Raw genomic sequence first — 22,764 nt, 5'->3', positions numbered from 1 at the left:
CATTCTGCCCCAAAATCTCTGTCATGACACCCGCCACTTCCTTCCAAAAAGAGTGTAGTTTAACACAGGACCACAGCATGTGTAACAGGTCAGCTGGGTTTGCTTTGCATCTCAGGCAATTACCGGTTTTTGTACTGTCATACTTGTGCATGTGTGCAGGGGAGATGTATGCTCTGTGCAGGGTCTTAAATTGGATTAGCTGCAGCCGAGAGCTAAAGGCACCATTGTGTGTAGTGCCACACATCACCGCCCACTGTCTGTCCGTGAGGGGCACCCCAGAGTCTTCTTGAATCAGCCTGAATTTACTTATATATTGCAGAGACCACTCCTTTGCACCAGGGGGAGCTCCTGGTGTATTGCAGCAACAGGGTTGTGCGTGGGATTTCTGGGAACACTGGGGACCACTCCCTGCAAGCCGCATTCATTCTAAAGTATTGTGTGTTGAAAGCTGCTTCCCACTTTGTCTACAAACAGTTCCTGAGAAACGAACACCCTGTTCGTGTACATGTCGTCCAACCGGGTGATGCCCCCGCCCCCCCCAATCCTGTATAATGGCCTCATCGCAGGTCGGTGCCAGGGTCTCTATATTTCAAAGAGAAATGCCAGGGTCAAATGGGCGGTCCACCCCATGGGCCTCATCACGAGTTTGGCGGTAATCCAGCGTATTTCCCGTCGAGCGGTATTAGCGCAAACGCCAACCCCCCGGCGGATAGTCCGCCAGATCACAAGTTTACGTGCATGCGCACAGGGACATGGCATTAGCGCAAATAGCGCTTGATGTAGAAATGGCTCAAGAACCCGTAAATCCAGCGCACCGTGTGCTTCTGCCGTGTCAATATCGTGTGCTAATAGCGGGCGCTATTAGCGCGCGGGAAACGTGTCAACGCCGGAACGGGACATAAAGTGGCGGCCATTTTGGACATCACAATTCGTCGAATATATCACAGCCTCTGCAAGCCATCCACCCCAGGGAAGAGTGAAAAATGTCACAGGAGCGCACTAGGGGCAAGTCAGCCCTTGACAGGGTCAGGAAACCCAAATTCAGTGACGAGGAGCTGGCCGTACTTGTGGAGGAGGCAGAGACCCACCATGATGAATTACAGCAGTGCGAGACAAGCAGGCAGCGTTGTGCACAGATCTGGCGGGACATCAGCCAGAGGGTGTCTGCAGAGGGGCGCGTACCCCGGGATGGGAAGGACTGTCGCAAGCGCCTCAATGACTTGCGTGTCAGAGTATGTAGCATACTCTCCCAGCACAGGAGTGCAAGCAGGTGCACTGGAGGAGAGCCACCACCACCACCCGAGCTCACGCCCTGAGAGGAGAAGATGACTGCGCTAATCGACATGGGCACCATAAAGAGAGTTGGCGGGGCGGAGGCTGGCACTGGTAACCAATGCATGAATCTGAAAGGACCACACATGCAGACCCTGAGTGAATAAATGCGCATGAAATGTGTGTGAGGCACTGCAGACACCCATAACAGAGCCTTTGTACCACCGTATTGTAGCGCCCCTTAGACTCCCCTGTATGTGCACTGCATCAATACAAGGGCCAGGGGACAGACATCCATTGCCATGGCACAGCTACCTAGAGTATGAATGTGCATGAATAAACCCCCAGCACCATGTGCATGGTGCATCCCATCACGCATTGTATTGCTCGCCCAGAGTGCACGGACAGTCATTAATCACCAGCGCAATTGCAGAGCCAATACTTTGAACGCAGGTAGACAACGCAATGACTTACAACCACACACACGCTTAGAAAATAATGAGCACTTATACGGCTATTTATTCAAAGCTTGGAAGCAACAAGTGATAACACAGAAAAAAATCACAGAAAAGACAGAGAATTCAAAAGAAAATACATCACTGTGGGCGTAACTGAATCCCTCATCTCGCCAGAAGCGGCTGGAAGACCCCGGTAACAGCCAGGCCGAGAGCACAACAGCCCACAGGTATGCCAGACAAAGGCGTCCCCCTTCCGACTGAGGTCTTTGTACTTGTCCCGTCTGACCGTTGAGGGGTTTCGCATATATGCGCTCCTCAAAAAGGGGTGGTAATTTCTCGAACCTTCTGGCAATGCACTTGCACATTGATGGGTAACCGTTGGTTGCCAGCTGGGTCAACCAACAGTAAGCTCAAGGAGCAAAGCGCTTCCCCCTCCTAAGAAATGCCTTGGAAAACAGTTCTATAACTCATCTCGAAACCTTGGCGCGGGCATAGCAAACCACAACAAATCTTGTTATCAGGTACCAGCCGGCACCTGCGGATCTTAGCTTTCCCAGCGCCGTGTCCTTGGCTAAGAAGGCCTGCATTCCAGGCCCAGCAGCGAATAACGTTGAAAACATGTTGTTTCGCAAAACAAGTGCAGCTTTCCACTGAGGCATGGATAAATATCCATTATGGCTCTGAGTGCCCCCAGAATGCACTGCACACCAGCGCCATGTTTTAGCTCGAGCATCACAATCCACCCTTGGATATTTACCTTCCATAGCCCAGTGGCAGAGGAGCCGGTCTTTGAAACCGACAAAATATTAAAACTAAGTTGGGAATGCATTGAATACAACAACACAGTGTACCCCCAATATCAGGAATCCATGAAAATAATCAATCCCACCAATTCCCAGTATGATCTTGGGACACTTGAGAAATGAGATCCCTCAAACCTCGAATATGACTTTCAATGGATCGTGAATGGTCACTTAGATTGAAACAACACATACTTTCAACTGCGTTACAACCTAAATTATGCTTTAGCAATAGATAATCAACAGCAGCCCTGTTTTGCAAAGTTGCTTTTCTAATAACTTTGCTATCAAGGAGTAACTCTTCTAATGCTTGAGAAGTATGATTGAGTCCTTTGACTACTAAACATGCTAATTTGATCAAAGATTTGTAACCCCCAGCGGCTAAACCCCAAACTCCCACTAATGAAAGGGTTAATGCTAGAACCTCAGCTTCTGATAGCAAATGCACATGTGAATCACAATCGGGGGATAGACCCACAGACTCAAAAGTTGACCTTTTGCTTCGGGATATCGCTGGGTATAAAGGGAACATCATTAGTCCTAATCAAGTTAAGGCACATGGACCTCCGGAAATGTTAGCTGGAATATAAGTGTATGTGATGTTGCCACATGAAAAGAGCCATCCGGTTGGAGGTTTCACATGATTCAGATGACTGGCAGCTACACTGGTACATGTGGGTGGAACTCGTGAACACAATCATTTCTCGAACACAGTTTGATTTTGCTGTTTGGTTAAATTGAGCTGTTGGCATTTGCCACTTTCTTTTGCATTGCATGTCATAAGGTAACACACGTCGCCTTGAGTTATATTGTAGGCTATAATACGTATCAAGTTTCTCCATTTGCGATCTGTTTCCTGGCAAAACTTGCAGTACTCGTAGACGGAAAAGGATTGCCTGATATCGGAATCTTGAACCAAAGAATCATTGTACATGACGCCAAAAATATGCTTTAGAACTGGAACTGGCGTCGGCACTGCTACTAAGCACGTAGTCAGTAAAGCTTCAGCATTGGGCATGTCAGTAAGGCAAAAGTGCGTAATGTTAAGCACCTGTTGTGCCAGGTATGTCCACATATTCTCTGTTTGATTGATCATTGGAGAATATTTTCGCCGTCCTGAAGATGCCTCTCCCATAACTGGCATCAATGTTGTTTTCACTTGCGCCTGACGTGTTTGCAGCATTCCACAAATCCATGTCTTCGGTCTGGCTGGCTTTTCGGCATCGGCATAGGGCTGCTTTTGGACATCATTATTCATCGTCATCGATTTCTCCTGGATCGCTGGCACAGGTGTGACATTTTTCATTGGTAGCAGCACGCCGTTTGACTCTCCCGAACGGAGTCCATTGAGTCCCACAATTACACCAGCCAGACACAGGATCTACAAGGCAAACCCAGAAAAGAGATATCAGTGTTGTACATCACTCTCTTAGGTAACATTTGTCTGCAGGCACATATTGCCATTTCTTTCTACCGGGCTCCTTCACTAAGACTACTTGGTCTTTGCCTGATGCAATGACATCTGCGGGCACTGGTGGGCCACTTGGCCTTTTCACCCACACCTTCGCACCCGGTACCATACTGTCTGAAGAGCCAAAACCACCATCCCCACGGGTAGTTAACAATGTAGGTGGCTCCCCCTTCTTCATCATGGATAACTTAACAGGGATAATAATGAGTTGAGCCACCCGATCGCCCTTGTGGATCGGTAACAATTGGTCCCCACTATTCATCAGGATGACTTTGATCTCGCCTTGGTAATCGGCATCAATGACCCCTCCCAACACTTGAACTCCCTTCAATGCTAGGCCATATCTAGGGGCAATCCATCCCATATGCTCTGGGGGAATTTGTACTCCAATCCCTGTTTCAATTACAACAATCCCTCTTGGGTCTAATCTGGTTTGCTCATGGGAATGCAAGTCTACCCCTGCTGACTCTGGAGTCGCCCGATAGGGAGCTAAAGAACCCGGGGTAATTTCCCAGTACAATAGGGTTTCTCTAACTGAGTTGAGTTGAATCTGTAAAGCAGGAGTCATTAGCTGCATCAAAGGAGTTTCATGCTCATTCACAGGCCTATTGTTAAGCACTTGCACCGCATCAAACACACGATCACGCCAGCCTGCCAAATTGCCATCTCCAGATTTGCGCAGCTGTTCTTTCAACAAACCATTCATCCGTTCAATCAGTCCTGAAGCGGCAGGGTAATAAGGCACATGGTAGAGCCATTCAATGCTCTTTTCCTGACAATATTCCTGAATCAATTTGCCTTTGGAGTGTGACCCATTGTCACTTTGAATCTGCAAAGGCACTCCGCAATGCAATATGATCTGATCTAACAACCTAATGGTGTTCAGTTGTGTGGCACGCTTGCACGGCAAAACCATCATGTATCCTGAGTATGTATCCACAATAGTGCATGCATACTGACAACCTTTACTGATTGGCAGGGGACCAATATAATCAATCTGCCAAATTTGACCTGGTAACTTTCCTCTTCGCAATCTACCCCGGACAATCTGAGGGATAGGCCTATGCTGTTGGTGTTGGCACACTGGACATTGCAAAATGATCGTTTTCACTACCTCTAAAGGAACACAGATTCCTCAAGCTTGTGCCCACCTGATAGTAGCCTTTTCTCCAAGGTGCCCACATTTCTGGTGAGCCCATTTGGCCAAACCCTCCAAATCGTCTTCCTGAGCCTCCGCATCCACAGATGAAATCTTGGTGTGTTCATCTGCAACAGAATTGAACCAACGTTCTAATGAGTCTGTAGCACAATGCGCGTCCACATGATACACAGTGACTTCACTTTGTGATAACATTTCTGCAATATCTTGCCACAGTTCTTTTCCCGACAACTCTTTTGAATGAATCTTCCACCCATTCTTTCGCCAGGTTGGCAGCCACACCGCCAACCCATTCGCCACTGACCATGAATCCGTGTACAAATGACATCGACCAGGGGTCTGTTTCAATGCCTGGTAAACTGCGTAAAGCTCTGCAAACTGACTGCTCTTCCCTTTCCCCAACGTTGTCAAAATCTTTTTTGTCTTGGGATTATACAACACTGCTTTCCAGTATCGCTCTGTTCCCACATATCGGGCCGAGCCATCTGTAAACCAGGCATGCTCTGTCTGCTCCACGGTCAAATCGCCATAAGGTACTCCCCATTTCACAGGTGACTCGCGTTTTTCAGGCACTTCCGGTGGTATGTAATCTGAGGGCGGTATGTTGGCTACTTGCTCATGTAATTTTGCAACTTCCCCTTTCCCTGATTTGGCACTGTCTTGAATGTACCATTTCCATTTAATTATGCTGGCTTCTTGAGCATGTCCTATTCTATGTGTTTTAGAGGAGCTCAGTACCCATTGCATAATCGGTATTTCTGGCCTCATCAATACATCATGGCCCACCGTCATTTGCTCGGTATCAACAAGGGCCCAGTAACATGCCAGCAGCTGCTTCTCAAACGGGGTGTATGAGTTACCAGCATCGGGTAACTTACGACTCCAGAATCCCAATGGCACACGCTTCCTGTCCTGTTTCTGCCACACACTCCAGTTAGCATAATTGTCTTGTACAGACACATTCAATTCCACTTCGCCTTCCTTCAATGGCCATAGATCAAGCACCTGCTGCACGGTGTCTTTCGCCAAATCAAATGCTTTCTGCTGCTCTTCCCCCACTGAAACTCATATTTCTTTTGTGTCACTTTGTAGAGGGGGGCCAGTATCTGCCCTAAATGGGCAATGTGCTGTCTCCAAAACCCAAACAGCCCTATGAACTGCTGAGCTTGCTTTTTGTTCATTGGAGTGGTGAACTCAAGTATTTTCTGTCGGGTCTTCGGCACCATTTCTCAATGCCCATTATGCCACTGAATCCCTAGGAATATCACTGTTTCAGCTGGGCCTTGAATTTTATTCGGGTTAATCTCCCACCCTTCCTTCTTCAATCCTTCCATAATGACTTCTAATTGGTTTTGCACACTGCGCTCATCCTTGCCCTGAATCAAAATATCATCAATGTAGTGAGAGATTTGTATGTCAGGTTTAACACACTATCTTGTCTAAGTGCTCTGCCACCAGCTGGTGAAAGATAGTCGGGCTATGTATGTACCCCACAGGTAACCTTGTAAAGGTGTACTGACGCCCGCTCCAAGAAAATGCAAACTGCTCTTGGCACTCTTCAGCAATTGGCAAAGAGAAAAATGCATTGGCTAAATCTACCACTGCATACCAAGTCCCCTCAAACTTTTGGACATTCTCAATCAAGGTAATGGCATCTGGGAGCGCGGGCACTAAGGGAGGAGTGTGTTTATTCAACTCACGGTAATCCACCGTCATCCTCCAAGACCCATGCCCTTTTTTGACAGACCAGAGAGGATTGTTCCATGCGGTAGTAATAGGGCGTAACACACCCGCCTCCACGTACCCTTTGATGGTGTCTGAAATTTCCTTGTGCCCCCCAGGAATGCGGTATTGCTTCATTGCTACCCGCTTGGTTGCCACAGGCACTTGCACTGGGGGCATCTTCAATTTGCCTACGGTAATGCGTGTGCAGGTCAATGCACTCACCCCAAACTGATACGTTTTACCTCCAAGTCCCAAAGTCAACCCTTCCAAAATGTCAAAGCCAATTATATACTCAGGTATCGGGACAATCAACACTTGGTATTTCTGCCTATTCAAATTGCCTATTTTCATCTCCACTTCAGTTTGTACTGCGGGGGTCTCCTTTCCCCCCCCGAGACCTGTAATAGTACATTGTCCACCTTTGAATCGTACTGGATTTCCATGAATCAGAGAGGCTTCCGCCCCGGTGTCTATCAATGCTCGCACCCCTTGGGTATTTCCTGGCCCCCAAAAAATCTTAACATTAACATGGGGCAACTTTTATGCGAGCAGACGCTGCCGGAGCTTGGCCGTAACCCTAGTCAAATTTTGAATGAGTGTGACCTGACTCTGCCTCTAGCATTGCACTCACCACCTTCCTCAAATCAGCGTATGTTGGCTGGTATGGGGAAGGTGTCCCCATAGACCCTTCTTATTGTTCTTCCTCAGGGGGAGCAGAAGGTGAGGTATCCCCCTGTGGCTTCATTACTACCTGTTTCTTAACCTGTTTATAGCGCTCTTTGGCTGCAAGCCCTCTCTTTTTGTATAATTCATACATTACCCTAGTTTCAATGCCATCAATTTCTTCTCGTGGCACACCATCTTTTAACAAAGCCAAAAACATGTCTTTCCTGGACACTCGGGAGTCTCTACTATCTTGCCTCCTGCCTTCAGTTCTTCTCTCACTACGCCCCTCTCTCTCCCGTGGCTTGTCATCACTCTTGTCCCACTCCCCTAAATCTGCCAGTTGCCGAATGACATCCACTACCTTATCAGTGGGTTTGCCCTTCATACCTACGAGCAAAGTCATAATGACACTTTTGTATGCGGGCGGTGCAGTTCTGATCACCATATTTCTAGTTAAAACTGAGAGCGGCACGGCCCCCATGTGTCTTGGAGCATCTACGTGAATTGCCTCTTTCATAGCATGCTCTCTGACCTTTTGAATCGCCTCTTTCAAAGTATACCACTTTGTTTCCTCGCTAGGCCAATCTGTGGTAATGGGGTATTTACGGTTAAATACTTGGGATGCTAGGTGCAGCAAAGACACCTGTGAATCTTGGCCATTCTCATCAGGGGGCGGCCCTGCCCTTAAGACCTCCTGTACATTGGTGTCAGTTGACAAGGGTAGAAAACGCGGTGAGTCCATGGAATCTACCAACAACCCTGTGGCGCCCCCATCTAGCAATCTCACCATCCATGTCAATAAAGGTTCCCCTGATTTTTGCCTCAAACGAGTAATAATGTCCCCAACCTCCTGCTGGGTGTAATCCTCCAGCGTGGTTAAATCCACAACCCGGCCCGCAGGATTCTGCGGGTGGGGCCCGGCTCGCCCTCTTCTAACTGGCTTAGCCACCACTGTCTTCTGATTAAATTCTGTTTTGGGATCTGACTCATTTGCCGAGCTGCTCTCTGGACTGGTTGAGTCAAAAATGTCTCCATCCCAATTATCCGGATCCCAGTCCACACCGGTGGTAGCGATTACAGCTGCCACCTTTCTTTGGTTGACCCCTCCCCATCTTTTCCTATACTTATACCAGGCTACCCTGACTGCTGCCCTCTCGGCCATGGCCTGATTTTGAATTTGAAACATTTATTTATTGGCATTTAGTCAAGGTTACAAGAGCAGCACCCCGGTTGGGTGTCGACATCAATATCAAATGATAAATCTTCCTTAATCATATTGCAATAAATCAAACAGTAACTACAAATAACAAGTTAACTTTAACTGTCTCCGAAATTGTTCTGTATGGTGTTCGGCAGGTTGCCGACAAGTTGGATGTCAGGAGTTTGGGGGGGCGGGCAACAGCCCGCTCAGGATTCCTCGTGGCCCGTGATGGACTGACTCAGATGGCCCAGTTGGCTACTTGGATCAGAGAATCCTCTGAGTGGGTTAATAAAGGGGGTTTATCATCCGAAGAGTGGAATAATTTTGCCATGGTGTCTTTCCATGCGGTTAGTGCCATACTCGAGTCTTCGGTGGATCTAGCTACACTGTCCTCCCAGGCTTTTGTTTCGGCGTTCGCCCATTTCTCAAGTTCTTTACGCCACACTGTGAAGATCGGACCTGTTGGTTTTTTCCATGACATGGCCATAGTCCTTTTAGCTATTATACACACTAAGTCCATCAACTTAACCGAGTGCTTGAGTTTAGCTAATCTGGGATAAGTTCCCAAAAGGCATTCAGGCGGGGTCCATTCATATCTGGTTAAGCCCGCCCCCTCGCACGTCTGCTTTATTTTGGACCAAAGGGTCTGAGTCTTGATACAGTTCCATAGCATGTGGATCAGGTCTGCATTTTCAACCCCGCACCAGGTGCAGTTCGGTTGCATAGAATTGTTGAATGTAGCCACTCTATTCGGGGTTAGGTAAGTGCGGTATAATACATTTATCTGGATCAATCGGAATCTGTGGTTTCTAGAGACCTCCTCCGGGAACAACAGTGCTCTGTCCCATTCCTTGTCCGACATTACCCGTCCTATTTCAGTTTCCCATTTGGACTTTAGTTCCACGCTTAAGGGATTAGGAGTGTCACTTAGATGGCTGTATATTTGGGACACCGCTCTCCCACCATCTCCTAGATTATATAGCAGTGTTATGAAGGGGTCCATGTCCGGTTCTTCAGGCCAGTTTACCCATTTTGTTCGAGCTTTTTTCCGAATCTTCTGGTACCAGATGTATTGGCTAGAGGGAATACTATCCTCCATCCGTAACGCAGAGAACTCCTGGAAGGTTCCCTCAGCGTATAGGTCCGCCCCAGTGTATACCCCTTTTCTTTCCCAGAGCCTGACATTATCTAGTTCGGTATCAGCTTTATCCAGCCCTGAGAGCAGTTGCTTTTCCGTGGAGTATGGTTGCTTCAGTTGCTTAACCGTACTGGTCCTGTGCCATATTTTCCTACCTAGGGTCACTAGAAAGGGTGTTTTTCTGAATAGGCTCTGAGGGGCCCAGATCAGTTCTTTCAAACGTATCAGGAAGATCATGGACTGTAACAAGGGAGTTTCTGCCGTAGTCTCGTCTGCTAACCATTTGGTTACAAAGCCCATCTGTGCAGCGAGGTAATATTTCTCAAAATTTGGTAGTTGGATTCCACCCAGTTTGTATGGTAAAACCAATGTGGACAGAGCCACCCGATGTCTGCCACCCCCCCATAGGAAGTCCCGGATTATTGAATCTAGCAATCAGAAAAAGGGTTTAGTGATATAGAAGTGCACATTTTGGAATCCATATAAAAATCTAGGGAGAACAATCATTTTAATTATGGAGGCCCTGCCCATCATAGATAGAGGCAACCTAGCCCAGAATCTCATGGATTTACACAGTGCTGGTAGCGCCGCCTTCGTGTTACGTTCATGCATTAGTTCCGGGGTGTGCATTATCTGAATCCCAAGGTATCGGAATGAAGTGGTTTGCCAATTTATGCCCATTGCTGGGAGTTCCTCAGCAGTCCTACCTTTTAGTCCCGCTAGAGGAAACAAGCAGGACTTGGTTTTGCTAAATTGTATGCCCGGTACCTTAGCCTAGTTATCAAGGACCTCTAGCATTGTTGGTACATTGAGGTGAGGATTGTTGACGTATATCAGTACATCATCGGCATATAATGAGATGATGTGATCCACCCCGCCTACCCTTATGCCTGCGTCAAAGAATTGCTGCCTAAAGTAAATGGCAATGGGCTCCAGACCCAATATATAAAGCATAGGTGAAAGTGGGCACCCCTGCCTGGTTCCCCTACAAATGTCCCATGGCTCCGACACATATTTCCCAGATTTCAGCCGTGCCCTTGGTCCGTTATAGAGGATTTCGATCCACCTAATGAATCCTTGGCCAAACCCGAATCTCTCCAAAACCGCCACCAGCCACTCCCAATATATGGAGTCAAATGCCTTAATGGCGTCTAATGACATTAGTGCATAGTGTTCATTACTTGTATCAGTTTGAGCTATTATGTGTTGGAGTCTGCGCAGATTCATGGTCGTGTTACGACCAGGTACAAAACCATTTTGGCCCGCATGTACTATGTCTCCAATTACTTTAGATAGCCTCTTGGCTAGGATTTTCCTGAGTATCTTAACATCATAGTTAAGCATAGCAAGCGGGCGGTAAGAGTCACACCTATCTGCGGGTTTGCTAGGCTTCAGCATTGGGACCACCAGTGTTTCCCTCACGCTATCAAGTAGGGTCCCTCTCTCATAGGATTCCGAGAAGACTTCGTGTAATAGCGGTGTCAAGGAGGATTCATATGCCTTGTAAAATTCTGGGGGTAGCCCATCATTGCCCGGAGCCTTACATGTTGCCAGGGATCAAATTGCATCCGTTATGTCTAAGGTTTCGGATTGTGTAGAATTTAGTTTGGGCAGGCCAATCTCGTCTAACGTCTCCAATATTTGGTTGTGGGGAACCTGGTCTGTATGGGAATATAATTGTGCATAGAAACTCTTTAAAGTATCATTGACGCCTTGTTGAGTGCTGTGAGTGTCACCGAACTCATCTCGCAATGTAGTGGTTATATGTTTGGGGTGTTCTTTTTTGCAGAGCCAGGCCAATAACCGGCCAGGTTTATCTGCCTCCGCGTGTGTTCTGTTTGTTCTAGTGACAAAGTCGAATTTAGATAATCTGCTCCATGCTTCAGCGCAGTTCTCTCTGAGAGTGCTAAGTCCCTCTTCTCTCTCTGGGGTGTCTACAAGGGCTGCTTCCAGTCTCATAATTTCTTGTTCTCCCCTGTCTAGTTCGCTGCGCAAAAGTTTCCTGATGCCACCTGCCTTAGCAATGATTTCTCCCCGCATTACTACTTTTAGGGCATCCCATAGTATGCTGACATGTTCTACACTTCCAGTGTTTTTGGTAATGTAGTTGTCTATGGACTCATGCAGCTCTTCCTTAAATGCAGGGTCTTTTAAGGCCTCCACAGGCATTCTCCACATGGGGATGGGGGTTTTTGGGCCAATATGATTCCATTCTATTAGCAGTGGAGAATGGTCCGATATGGTTCTCCCCAGGTATTGTGCATCTCCTATCTGAGATAAGTGCTCCCTACCCACAAAGAAATAATCCAGCCTACTGTGGAGGGCATGTGGAGACGAGAAATAAGAACTTATTTCCATTGGGTGAAGTTCCTGCCAGACATCCGCCAAGTCTAGTCCTTCAATCATGGTTTTTAGGGATGCAGTGGCTGTTGAGGGGCCCTTTGATGGAGGCCAGGATCTATCTAGTGTCGGGTTGTGGACACAATTGAAGTCACCCCCCACATAAAAAGGCCATTCCTGTATTGTAGCATTTTGGAGCTGAGCTCTTTCAAGTGTGTTGGGATATTATTATTGGGGAAGTACGAGTTCACGATGCACATTTCCTTTTGCTCAAAGGTCCCCCATAGTATCACATACCTGCCTCCTGGATCTTTTACTATCTTGGTGAGTTGGAACGGTACGTGAGGATTGATCCAGGTGTAGACCCCTCTTGCGAATCTAGAATAGGAGGCCCCAAAGCCCTGTCCCACCCAGTGTTCACTAAGTTTCGCCTCCGATTCAGCAGTGCAGTGTGTCTCCTGTAACAGGGCTATGTCCACTTTTTTCCTGTGTAGGTAGGACTTAATTCTATTCCTGTGAAGATAGGTGCCTAGACCCCGCACATTCCATGTCATTATCCTGATTCGCTTAGCCATGGTGTTTTTATAGGGGAACTAAGATCAATCCGCCCCATACAAGGGCCAACTATGAATGTGGCCAAGTCTCCACAAAGTCCCTTCAGTTGTAGGTTCAAGCCCGCTTAGTTCGCTGCTCCTGCCCTCCCATCCTCGGTCTTCATTTTATCATTCAGAGACTTACCAACATTCGCAACCTCCATCTCGAAGGTTGCGTTGAACAAAGAAAACAACAAGAAACTGCCTCCAGCAGTTGTGTCAAACTCACAATACTCGGGGGCTCCCGAGCCTCTGGGGCCTCTCCAGGCCTTTCGGTACAGGTGGTGTGTAGGCATTCTGCCTGCACTGTTTTGGGTGGGGTGGGTCGTAGGTGGTCTCGCACTTGGGCCTTCGTGCTCCTGCCCAATTAATACATCTGTTCGTTGCAGGTTCAATTAGGGCTTCACGGGCATCGTCGTGATTGCTTAGTTCCATGTTCACTTACATGTATAGTTTCAGTCGTTCCTTTGTCACTTATTACCTTTCTCGAGTTCTTCAGTGTCATCGGCGAGATTATTGTGTTCAAGCCACATATTTGCAGCTGCTGGAGTTTCAAGGAAGATTGCCTTTCCCTTGTATAGTACTTTAAGTCTTGCTGGGTACAGTAGCATGTACTTCAGGTTGAGTTTCCGTAGTCTAGCTTTTATTGGTATGAAGGAGTTCCGTGCGCGTTGCACCATGGGGGTGTAGTCGGGGTATACAACTATTGTGGAATCATTCCTCTTGATCACTCCACCCTCTCTAAAAAACCGCAATATTACCTCCCTGTCTCAGAAGTTTAAAATCTTTGCTATTATTGGATGTGGGTACAAGCCCGGTGGCAGCCTTTTCTGAAGGGATCTGTGGGCACGTTCCACAGAGAACCCTTGGGTGAGTTTACCTGCTCCGATTTCTTGAAGTAGCAGCGTTTCTATGAACTCAATGGGATTTGGGCCCTAACATTATTGCGGCGGGCACATCCTTCCGCGTCCTCAGAGCGGGATTCTAGCCTTACCACTGTCGATTTTAGTTCCCGGACTTTTACTTTCAGCTCACGGGTGTCTTCGCGGTTTCACATAGGAAGGTTTCAGTTTTGGTCACCCTTTCCGTCAGATTGCGGGCGTTTTGTCTCATTAGTTGTATGTCTGACCTGATTTCTCCTATCTCATCTTCCATGGATGTTCGTAGGGCCGCAATAGCCTGTAGGATTTGAGTGTCTCGAGGGTCCGCTGCTAGGATTGGTGGCTCTGTCGCGGGAGTGACTTCCTGCAGTGGTTGCTGCTTCGGCATAGCTGTCGTGAAAGCATCCATTATTACAGTTTTTGATCTGTTCTTTGGAGGCGACATGGCCCGGCTGAGGGGTTCCAGTGTTGTGTGATGGGCTACAAGCCCTAGCTTGGAATCCGCTGTGGAAGGCCCCAGTTCGGGTATTACGCAGTTACAAACTAGAATCTAGTGTCTATCTGCTCACCAAGCCACATAGTCTGTCCCCGTCCTCCAGTATTCAAACGTAATGATCCTATGTGCACAATTTGAATCAGGTAGGTTCTAGTTCAAGGCACACATGTGAACATCTGGCTCTCCTCTCCCTTTACACTCTTCTGGAGGTCCCGCCTGGCTAGTGGTGTTTACCACCCTGATGAGGACTGTGGTGGTCGGCCCCGAAGGGCGGTGTTCAGCTTAAAGAGGAGCAGTCACTCACCGTGTTACTGCTGTTGGTGTCCGGGTGACCAGGGTGGTTTGCAGCTGCGAGTTGAGACAGGCCACTACAGCGTCAGTGTGTCATGCTATTTGCCAAGTTTCAGACATGGGATCATGTCCAGTGAGTCCCGCATGTTGTAGGCTCTTCGCGGTGTAGTAGCTCCTTCTGCAGGTTGAAATAGTTCAGCTGCGCTGTGTACGGAACTGTTCCTGCTTTGCCTCAGTTGTCCCACCCGTTCGGGTTCGCCTCTTATCTCACCCGACAGGTGTTTCGGTTCGTGCTATGTGGAGACCTCCACCGGACGCGTTCTAGGTCTCCCGACCAGAAGACGCGGCTCCGGTGTTCCACTGTACAGCTATCTTTGTATTCGGCGCCAATTCACTCGCCCGCCGCACTCTAGAAGCAGGTTTTCAGCGGCGCACCCAGTCTTCGTTCCGTTGCAGCGACGGGATTCCCACTTCCACTTCTGTTCGGCCGCCAGCCGGGGTCTTCCGCCTCACTCATAACGTCGCATGAGCGCCAGAGCTCCAACTCAGCCCTGTGTCTCGCATGTAGAGACGTAAGTCACATGCCACTTCGGCTGACCACAAAGAGGTCACGGTCAGCAGTCCCACCAAGTAAGCCTGCCGACACTTGTAGTCTTACTGTTGCAGTACTCCGTCCGCCTTTGCGCTGGAAGCCGCCATCTTGGATGCCACAGGGGAGCCTTTTCAAAAGCTCCGTTTGCAGCGTTCTCGGTGCCGATTTCTTCCGTTACTGCGGTCGAGTGGAGCAAAATGATTCTTCTGTGTGCCCTTCGATTTGTATATCTGCACTTTCAGTTCAGACGCCGTTATGTCGGCTGCTTTAGGATCCTGAGCAGGAGCACGGCGGATTGCCGACTACTTCACTCCATGGGTGCTGGCCACGCCCCCTCGGCCACGCCCTGATATGTGTCAGCTTTATCTTTGAAAAGTTTCATTTGAATCTGCTGCATTAACGCAATCTGCTTTTCTGCAGCCAACTCTCTTTCCAATCGCAAAATATAATTTTTCATTTCCAGATTTCTTTGATGCATTTTCCTATACCTCACCCCAACCCATCATGCAGACTCTCGATGCAGAGGGAGTCACCTGTGGGTCAGAATCCGATGAGGGACAGACATCTCCAGCTGCGCCTCAGCCAGGACTGTTGCATTCCCCCAGATGCAGCGACACCGAAGGGATGGCCACACCACAGGGGATCCCAGAGCCAGTCACACAGGTAGCACAAACCCCACGTGTGCATGTGCTTCGTGTCCGTACACCAGAGCCTGATGTTGACACACCATCATATGGCACCCCAGAAGACAGGCACTCGAACCACAGCAGCCCCATCCAAGCTGCCAACATGTCCCCATGCAGCCCTTCCCCCCCGCAGCGCACAGCTGCCAGACCGGTACCCGCCGCAGCAGGGGTACCTTTCATCACGGGAGCTGCTGTGATGGTACGTCTGGACATAATTGAGGACAAACAGGCAAAAGTGGAGCCCATGGCCAAAGTGCACAGCCGGCACATCAAGGCCATCAGCGGATCCATATGGCATGGCTGCAAGTACATGGCCCGAAACAACGCGTGCACCCGGAAAGTGGTGGAGCAATGCACCGCAGCCCTGACAGGTTTCGGCCAAAGGGTACGGGAGTTGTGCGAGGGAGTATCTGCACTTGCAGAGCAGACAAGGGAATCAAACAACCTTCTCTGCCAGCAGCTGCAGGTCACCGGGTCAGTCCCATCAACCCCCACTACACCCACAGAGGGATCCCTGGAGCCTTCACCTAGGCGCCGTTCATTGCGCCACCTGAGATCCCACACACCAGAGGGGCCAGGACATGGAAAGCGCCCGTAACCATCATAGATGGACATTGCATTGTTGTGGGTGCCCTGAGAACATGCACCTACCTGCACTGTTGTGGGGAGTTAACTGGGGGAGGAGGGATTGTGTGCTGGGTGTTCACTGGGGGGAGGGGGGATTGTGCTGGGTGTTCACTGGGTGGAGGGGGGATTGTGTGCTGTGTTCACTGCAGGGAGGGGGTTTGTCAATCATAAAATAAATAATGTTCAAAATTCATACAAAGCATGGACAGTCATGATTGTGATAAGGTGCTCTTTAATGTTCAAGTGATATGTGTAAAATGTAGCCATCACTTGTATCAAGAATAATTCTCAATCAAGCCCTGTCTGGCCAACCTCCCCTCCCTCACCCCATTCCTGTGTGCACGTGCAACACCTTCTGGCACATCATCATCTTCACTCCCATCCACAGGTGGCCGCACATCAGCATCGGGGGGCAGTGTCACATTCCTGCAACAGCAAATGTTGTGCAGCATGGCACATGTAAGTACGATTTTGCCAAATTTTTCAAGGGCATACATCAATGCCCCTCCCGTACGGTCTAGGCAGTCCAAATGCCCTCTCCACGCAGATGCGTGTACGTCCATGGGCAATGTTGTATGCCCGCTCAGCTGCAGTGTGGATGACGCACAGGGGTAATCGGCCATGTGTACTGGGGATATCCAGATTCACCTGCAGGGGAGAGAATGCAGGTGTGAGGACAAGGTTGGTTCAGTGGGTGCACAAGGCTCAGTCATCAGTGACATTGGCAGCAGGATCACGTTTGTGTTGAAGAAGTCATGCTGTCTTATTGCAATGCTGGCATCCACCCTTTGCCTTCAGGGACATGCATGGTGTGAGGTTGCCATGCAGCTGTGTATCTATGTATATGTGAGTTGTTATGTGCATCACACTCATGTGTAACATGTGGGCTAGTTATCACATGGTCACTTACATTGTGGTTTGTGCAGTGGCAGCATTGATTCAATGGAGTACTTACTAACTGCAACACCCCTGTTGCCAAATGTAACAGTACTCTGTCCCTTGTCACTGGAGAAGGGGACCCTTCCATCTGCTTGTGAATGCGACATGTTGTTAGCCCCTGTGTCATTGGCAATCCCTTTGGCTGCTGTTGCGTTTGCGGATTGGCACAATTATGTACAGTTCTCCAGGCATGTGATTGGACAATCTGGGTTCAGTGTTTCTGTGATGTACATTGTCGTGAATCAAACTAGTTGTGTGTAGTGCTTTTGTGGATGTGCCTACCTTCGTGCACCTTTGGCATAACTGTCGGGTGGCCAGGGTGAGATGTCTCTGCTGTGTCAGGGTGAGAAGCAAAACAGCGACACACAGGAGGCTTTGTGGTAGTTGGCCTTCCATATGTGACTGTGCTGGCATGTCTTTGCCATTCAGACTGGGTGTGTTCTGCCGTGTTGAACATGTCCAAGGGTTCTCATGCGAGGTACATGCATGGGAATGTTGCAGTGCTGGAGTTGCCTATGTCTCCTGCTGGCATGCAGGGATTTCACTGTGTATGTCCAGCCTCATCAGATGTCATTTAACATGCATTTTGGACTATATTTGTACTCACCCAGCATCCATGTGTTTTGGCCTCAATGCCTTTCCATGTACGCTGGAAGGGTACTGTTGCGCAGGACCATGGAGTCGTGGGTGGATCCTGGAAAGCGGGCACAGCAGTGGCTGATGGTGAGGTCAGGGCTACATGTCATCTGCACATTCATGGAATGGTAATTTGCCTCATGTGCCTGGGGTGGTACTGGTGCTACATGTGTGCAATCCAGGGCTGCTATGACATTCAGGACTTGGGCAATGGCATGGAATTGACCCTTCAGCTGGTTCACCTGGGCCTGCGTGGCTGGCAATGCAATGTGCTCATTCACATGGAGCAGCAGTGCCTCCAGCACCTGTCCAAGCATGGCACTGAAGGTGGACTGGGCCATGCCATGCATCATGGCAACGGTGTGTTGGTAGCTGCCAGTCCCGAGGTATTGTAGCACGGACACATGCTTCACGAGCGGGGGCACTGCAGTCCTGATAGCTATACGGCTGCCGATGTCAGCCTGGATTGTGTCCAGCAACTGGGTGATGGTTGCCCTGTCCAGCCTATACTCGGTCAACAACTGCCCATCAGTCAGGGCCCAGGGTGCTGGCCTGACCCTTGTGATGGCTGGCTGCCTTGCTGGTGCTGCTCCCCTCCTCCTTCTCCTCATCCCCGCCAACCCCTGCGCTCCCGGGGCCCTGGCCTGGTTGGCTGGCCTCTGTAGCTCCAGGCGCAGCAGGTAGATGTCCACATCAAGGCTCCTGGCTCCAAATGGCAGCATGGTGTTTGAAAGTGTGTGTTGTGCATGGGTGGGTCCTTTGCAGGCCTCTGATTTGCATTGGTTTCGCCTGGGCCCTTATTGCTGTGTCCTGTGTTCTTTTACCTCCAGCATTTGGCTAGGGGTATTTTCGGCGGATTATCTGCCACTTTTCTGGTGCTCATAGCGCCTACACCTACGCCAGGCTCGTGATTCCACTGTAATAGCGCAAATGGATACTGGCGCTTTTAAAGCCGGCACTTTTACAGCCGGCTGTACTTGCGATGGCTGTAATAGTGCCGGCGGTATATGTACTTGTGATCCGGCAGACCCTTAAATGCGGCGCTAATAGTGTTACCACCCGATTTAAGGGTTACTGTCAAACTCGTGATGAGGCCCCATGTCTTTTCAAAGCTCGCCTCCAGGCATGCACTGTGCAGGCAACCGGGTCGAATCTACATTTGCCTGGGGTTTTGCCGGAGATCAGCACTCCCTGGAGAGAGCATGGATACACAGAGCCTCGTTCTATGCGCGCAAGCAGGGTCGTCTGTGCTCCCAGCATCCAAAATTTGGCAAAAGATAATTGTGCCACCAAGAAGTACACCTCCATGTCTGGGGTGCCCATTCCTCCCTTCTCCCAAGGCTGAGTTAGTGCTTCCCAGCTAATACGTGGGTTTTTCCGATACCAGGATAACTTGATCAGTAGGGAATGCACTTCCTTAAAATAGCCCACCCCTGGCCATACCGGTATATTCTGAAACATGCAAGGGACTACTATCATTTTAGCTACCGCGATTCTGCCCATAAGTGTGAGAGGAAGGCTGCAACATCTGTCCACACTAGATTTTAAGAGTTGTAAATATTTATTATTATTGACCTCTAGCAGAGACCAGGCATCTCTACTAACCCGTACCCCCAGATACGTGACTGCGAGCTGCTCCCACCCGTATCCCTCAGTGTTTGGAGGACGCGCAGTGGCCTCATTTAAAGGGAATAGGGAGGACTTGGCCCTGTTTATTCTGAGTCCGGAGGCGTCTCAGAAATCCTTGACTTCCTGCTTTAGTGGGGATAAGTTGCTTGTGGGCTTCTTGACAAACAATTGCGTTGTCTGCATACAGTGATATTAGTTCCCTGCCCCCCCCCCCATCGCTAGACCTCTATGACCATGAAACTTCTGCAGCCGAGCCGCCAACACTGAGCAGGCACCCTTGTCTGGTACCTCGTCCTAGTTGGAAGAGGTTGGATCGCGTGCCGCTGATGCCTACCTGGGTGCTCGAGCCTGCATACAAAAGACGCACTGCGGACAGGTAGTACGCCGGGACCCTTTAATGGCATAGTACCTCAAATAAGTAGTCCCATTCCACAGAATTGAATGTTTTTTCCATGTCGCGTAGTGCCACCACTGCTTGTGTTTTAGGATCTATCTGAGCCAATATTGCGAACAGTCGCCAGAGGTTCAAGGAGGTCGACCACCCTGGGAAAAACCCAGATTGGTCCATATGCATAATATGTGAGATGTGTGGGAGCAATCGGCCTGCCAGCACCTTGGTAAATATTTTTGTATCAAGATTCAATAGGGAGATCGGACGGTATGAAGAGCATTCCAGGGAGTCCTTTCGAGGCTTAATGATTAGCGTTATCACCGCCTCACGCATCATGGGGGGATGTCCCACTGTCAGCCCCTCCTCCCACACCCCCAACATGTGCTGAACTAATCTCACGGCCACACTCCTTATAGAACGCGGCAGTTATTCGTCCGTGCCTGGCACCTTGGAGGAGGGGAGAGCACATAGCTCACATAGGATCTCGTCAGCCATAACAAGAGTTGCTAGGGCCTCCATGGCTTTGATGCTGAGCTTTGGAAGAGCTGCTGCTCTAATACACTCCTCAAGCTCTGCTTTCGGCAGTGTGCCTCTCAAGGCATACATGGTCTCATAGTATTGTCGAAAGACTTCTGCAATCACACTCGACTTCACAACCACCTCCCCTTCTATTGTTTTCACAGCTGTTATCTCCCTATAGCCTTGTTCATGCCTCACCATTGCCGCCAGATGTCTGCTCGGTCTGCCCTCCTCCCTGTATCTACGGGCCATCGCTTGTTGGGCTGAATATTTTACCTACTGTTCAGCTAGCATGTTGAAGCGATCCAGTTCTTCACTTAGTTTAGCAAGTGAACCTGGCGTGCTTCCCTTGTCTACCTCCCCCTCCCGCCTTTTGATTTCAAGCTCGGTGTCATTTATCTGCCTGCGCATCAGTTTTAACACTCCCAATTCCAGTGACATACACCCACGCGAAGCACCACCTTGAACGCCTTCCACACCGTTCCCATCCTTGATACCGTGCTCAGATTCTCATGGAAGTAGTCTTTGACCAGGATGTGGATCTCACTCCTGAACACTATACCAGACATTGCCACCGGCTTGAACCTCTATTGGGGGCGAGGGATTGCCCGATCCAGGCGCATGGACCACAGCACCGGGAAATGGTCTGAGAGAGTTCTTGGGAGCAGCACACAGTCCTCTGTCCAGTGCACAAAATAGGGACATGCAAGGATGGAATCTAGCCGGGACGAAGTGTTGTGAGCTGTTGAGTGGTATGAAAACTCCTCCCCTTCCGCCAATTCAAGTGTGTCCATGGTGCTCAGAACCACTTCCTCTGGCCTAGAGCGTCGTCTCTCCCCCCCCCCCCAGTTCTGTCCTTTTCACAGGTCTAGTGTCACATTAAGGTCTCCCGCCCACACAATGAGCCTCATTACGAGTATGGCGGAAGCCGTGCCGGAAAAACCGGCAGGCTGCCGCCGGACCCAAAATACCATTCTGCTTCCGTGTTCGTAGGAATCACCAGGGCATTACAACCCCAGTGACCCGGTAATTCCAGAGGCGGAATTCCGTAAATCCCCATTCCCATGGAGTCCAATAGGAGTCCATGGGGATTGGGACAATGGAAACACTGGTTCTGTCTATGACGGAGCCGGTGTTTCCATTTCCGCCTGTCGGCAGGTGGCGTTACTCCCGCCAGATCAGACCTGGCAGGAGTTACACCTCCCGCCTGCAGAACTCGGAATCAGCCGGTCCGGAAACAACGGTGGCAGCAGATTTACCGCCAACGTTGTTTCCGGACTGGCAGGCTTGTAATGAGGCCCAATGTTAGAATGTAAGTATTTTTGACAGTGCCCCAGCATAGCGTTGAAGAATTCTGGGTCGTCCACACTTGGACCTTATATGTTAAAAAATGTGAGCATCGTGTTTCTCAAACATCCTGAAAGAATAATGTATCTCCTTCTAGGGTCGATTAGAGTGTCACTAGCCTGAAACACCAATGACTTGTGCACCAGTGTCATCACCCCCGCTGAATATGTAGTATAGTATTTCACAGCTTCCACAGCTTCTGGCGACCCCCTCATTCCCCTTCGCCTTGAGGTGGGTTTCCTGTAGCATAACTATCCTAGCCCCATGTCGCTCACAATATTGTACCACCTTACAGGCCTTGCATGGATTGTTAAGCCCCCGTACATTCCAACTGATTACCTTATTCGCCATAATTTGGATGAGGACTGAAGACAAAGGCTATTCCACACTGTGTGCTCAACCATCCGGTGATCCGGCCTTTGGCCATTTTCGAGAGATGCAAATCTTTTTGAACTAACTTAAAACTGCATCCCCAGCAACAGTCCACCCTCCCCCCTCCTACCTCAACAAACCCCATCCCTACCACCCCCCTCCCACACTGCCCACTCCCAACCTGCAGTGACTGGATCCCCCCAAACTAAAACCCCTCAACAACCAATTTACCATGGGCTACGGCCTTGGGGCGCTGGCCACCCAAGTGACCTCCACCTCTTTCGGACCTCGACCGGAGGACTTGAAACATATAACTGAAACATATCATTTCTTTCTAATGCAGCCGGGCTGACTCTTTACATTTCTAGCATAAGTTTATTAAGATCCATCAGGACTTCCCCGCTTGTAGCTTCTGTTTGACCAACTAACAGTCTGGGCAAGGATCGTGCAGATTTGGGAGCCATGTCCAGATATCGCTCCATTCTAGACACAAGTCTTGTGAGTTCTGGTAGGTCACTTCGGCAGGGATTCGATG

At 49.4% G+C, this 22,764-nt stretch overlaps 1 protein-coding gene across 16 annotated transcripts in view; it reads right to left on the bottom strand.

The window, feature by feature from the left end:
* INPP4A (inositol polyphosphate-4-phosphatase type I A) overlaps positions 1-22,764 on the bottom strand; it is a 2,396,889-nt gene that overhangs the window by 392,259 nt on the left and 1,981,866 nt on the right. The gene's annotated exons all lie outside the window — the stretch shown is intronic.

The sequence above is a fragment of the Ambystoma mexicanum genome, chromosome 7p, assembly GCF_040938575.1.
Source record: "Ambystoma mexicanum isolate Mex_15411 chromosome 7p, UKY_AmexF1_1, whole genome shotgun sequence".
NCBI classification, from domain to species: Eukaryota; Metazoa; Chordata; class Amphibia; order Caudata; family Ambystomatidae; genus Ambystoma; species Ambystoma mexicanum.
The sequence above is the reverse complement of the archived record's forward strand: the minus strand, read 5'-3'. Positions and strand labels throughout refer to the sequence as shown.